This window comes from Poromitra crassiceps, assembly GCF_964638095.1.
Source record: "Poromitra crassiceps genome assembly, chromosome: 1".
NCBI lineage: Eukaryota > Metazoa > Chordata > Actinopteri > Beryciformes > Melamphaidae > Poromitra > Poromitra crassiceps.
In genome coordinates, this window is record NC_139623.1 from 54,497,717 (window position 1) to 54,501,699 (window position 3,983).

The following is a 3,983-nucleotide window of genomic DNA, read 5'->3' on the forward strand; positions in this document are numbered from 1 at the left end:
TCTCTCTCACACACACACACACACACACACACACACACACACACACACACACACACACACAGTTAACCAAACCACTCCGTGATTCCACGGTTTGCTCCGAGTGTCTAAATGTTTTTAATTAGCTGGAAGCTGCAGTGTTCCCTCTGCGACTGCACACGGCCTGCCCATCATGCTGGCTTCCTGATGTGTCCCAAGGATGAACTCTGAAAGAGAGAGAGAAAAAATGGCATCTTCTTAACCAAAACCAGCCCGCCAAGAGGCAGCATGCAGGCTGCACAACATCTCATCACAACCATGTTCAATTGTCCCCTAATTGGCCTCTTCTCTCTCCCCAGAAGAAGTTGCTGACATGAGAAATTAGGCAATCAGGTTGGCATTAGTGCATGAGCGGAGGACCCAGGCACGGGTTACATTAGTGCATGAGTGGAGGACCCAGGCACGGGTTACATTAGTGCATGAGCGGAGGACCCAGGCACGGGTTACATTAGTGCATGAGCGGAGGACCCAGGCACGGGTTACATTAGTGTATGAGCGGAGGACCCAGGCACGGGTTACATTAGTGTATGAGCGGAGGACCCAGGCACGGGTTACATTAGTGTATGAGCGGAGGACCCAGGCACGGGTTACATTAGTGCATGAGCGGAGGACCCAGGCACGGGTTACATTAGTGCATCAGCAGAGGACCAGGCACGGGTTACATTAGTGTATGAGCGGAGGACCCAGGCACGGGTTACATTAGTGCATGAGTGGAGGACCCAGGCACGGGTTACACTAGTGCATGAGCAGAGGACCCAGGCACGGGTTACATTAGTGCATGATTGGAGGACCCAGGCACGGGTTACATTAGTGCATGATTGGAGGACCCAGGCACGGGTTACATTAGTGTATGAGCGGAGGACCCAGGCACGGGTTACATTAGTGCATGAGCGGAGGACGCAGGCACGGGTTACATTAGTGCATGAGCAGAGGACCCAGGCACAGGTTACAGAGTGGAGGATCCAGGCACGGGTTACATTAGTGTATGAGCGGAGGACCCAGGCACGGGTTACATTAGTGTATGAGCGGAGGACCCAGGCACGGGTTACATTAGTGTATGAGCGGAGGACCCAGGCACGGGTTACATTAGTGTATGAGCGGAGGACCCAGGCACGGGTTACATTAGTGCATGAGCGGAGGACCCAGGCACGGGTTACATTAGTGTATGAGCGGAGGACCCAGGCACGGGTTACATTAGTGCATGAGCAGAGGACCCAGGCACGGGTTACATTAGTGCATGAGCAGAGGACCCAGGCACGGGTTACATTAGTGCATGAGCAGAGGACCCAGGCACGGGTTACATTAGTGCATGATTGGAGGACCCAGGCACGGGTTACATTAGTGTATGAGCGGAGGACCCAGGCACGGGTTACATTAGTGCATGAGCAGAGGACCCAGGCACGGGTTACACTAGTGCATGAGTGGAGGACCCAGGCACGGGTTACATTAGTGCATGAGCGGAGGACCCAGGCACGGGTTACATTAGTGTATGAGCGGAGGACCCAGGCACGAGTTACATTAGTGCATGAGCGGAGGACCCAGGCATGGGTTACATTAGTGCATGAGCGGAGGACCCAGGCACGAGTTACATTAGTGCATGAGCGGAGGACCCAGGCATGGGTTACATTAGTGCATGAGCGGAGGACCCAGGCACGGGTTACACCATGATGTATAAGCCCCAATGCAAATAAGAGGGCAATACTCACATCTCCCTTTGAAGAGATGGCTGCTCCCAAATTAAACTCTTATAGTCACACTGCTATCAGAGGGCCATGGCTGTGAGCACTGATCTCAGCACACCTCTGGATCTTAGTACAATGCCACTCACTGATTGATGGCCTTTAGGGTGGCTCATTGTGGGTAAGATTCCTGTCCCTCTTAGAAGCTGGTCTGCAGACAAGTTTTGACAAGTGAAATTATGGGTTGCTATTTCGGAATCGACAGTTGCGGAGCAGACATGAAAGCGCCATTTGTTCAGTGTTCGAGGGAAATCAAAACGATCTGGGAATGGCATTGTTGTTGTTTTATGAATTTGCTACTAATCCTTGTAGTGTGAACTGGTGATAAATCTGGAAATCCAAGTCCAACTTTATTTGAGTACTTTTGTCACAATGTACTCAATAATGACATGTAGGAAATGTATTAAAATGACAATTATGATTAGGGTATGTTATAAAATGTTTCTATCTATCTATCTATCTATCTATCTTTTTTTAAAGAATAAAACGTGTTATATTGCAGTGCCATTTAATGAAAAATGAATTACAACTTGGCATGATAAGAGCACTTCAGTGTGCTTAAAGTGAGTAGGAAGGAAGCCAAGTGAGCTGTCCAAAATTTGTATTTTTGCTCATAATTAATTTAGCTGCTGTCATTATAGAACAATTATAAAACCTTCAGGAATAATATATAATAACAGGAGAAAATACAGTGTATTTAAATAAACTGGGTCAGGTAGCACTGTGTGGAGAAAAAAAGGGGGATTCAATGAGATTACCCCCCAAAAAGATTTAATTAGTTTGGCCAACAGAAGGAAGAAATGCTAGAAACTAATGGAAGAAATGCTAGAAACTAATGACAAATAACAAGCTTGTGACAATTCATCAGGCAACTTCACAGAGGGGAGGGCTCCGTGGAATGCCTGAGACGGGACCTTTCCCCTGTGCTATGTTATTCTAACAAACAATGTCAATGAGATGGCATCCTACCTCTCACCAATTTGCATGGCTGTCAGAGGACTGAAAGGCAGTTTAAAGGTACATCCTTTATGTGCCGGAGAAAGGCTTAGGGCCAGCCTCACACAGAGCCTTTGATTTTCTTACAAATATGTTTAAGAAGTTTGGCTGAGAAAAGTGAGTTTTCAAAGCTGCAACTTTTCTAAATCACAAGACTTTTCTTTCTGTGTGTGTGTGTGTGTGTGTGTGTGTGTGTGTGTGTGTGTGTGTGTGTGTGTGTGTGTGTGTGTGTGTGTGTGTGTGGGGGGGGGGGGGGGGGGGGGGGGCGAGGTGGCGGGGGGCGGGGGTGGGGGGGGGAGTAGTTTCTTTGTAGTGACAAGAAACGTTGCACTCCATAAGATCGTTTCTCATATAGGGGGTGTAAATGTAATGACAGTACTATATTTTATTTTATTTTATTTAGATTTGTATGCTATATAATTGATAATAATCATTCTGTTATTATAAATTATATAAAACTAAATTCCCTTTTTTGATGGGTTAAGGTTAAGAATGTTGATATGTTTCTTGCAAAAACGACATTTCAACTGAAATCATCACAAAATTTAGGCTATGCGTCAGAATAACTTGTGTTTGAGGGTGGATTGAACCTGTGAGATGTGTTCTGTTGTGTTGAGTTGAGTTTCAGGACCCTTCACCACTCTGCTGAATGACTGACAGCCTGATCCCACGTAAACACAAGGCAGCCATCCTGCGTGTAGCCAGTGCTCATTAGCATGTATACACTCCCCGTGTCAAGAGGTCACCTTTGACCCGAACACACCAAATCTGCCTCCAAACATGGCTGACACAAAGTGTATGCATGTGGGTGAGGGATGCACACTCTTGGCTCCACTAAGGGCTCATTTTGGTGTCACCTTTTAATTGACATGAAACACCAAACTCTTATAAGCTGAGTCTGTTCATTTTGTTCTCTTCATATCAAGTTGAAATTAGACTCCAGATAAGTCAATAAATAAATAAATAAATAATTGAATATTGTGATATGTGCTGCCATATTTGATATTTTACACAATATCAAATATTATATATATATATATATATATATAGGTATATATATATATATATATATATATATATATATATATATATATATATATATATATATATATATATATATATATTTGATATTGTGTATATATATATATATATATATATACCTATATATATATATATATATATATACTGTATATATATATATAATATTTGATA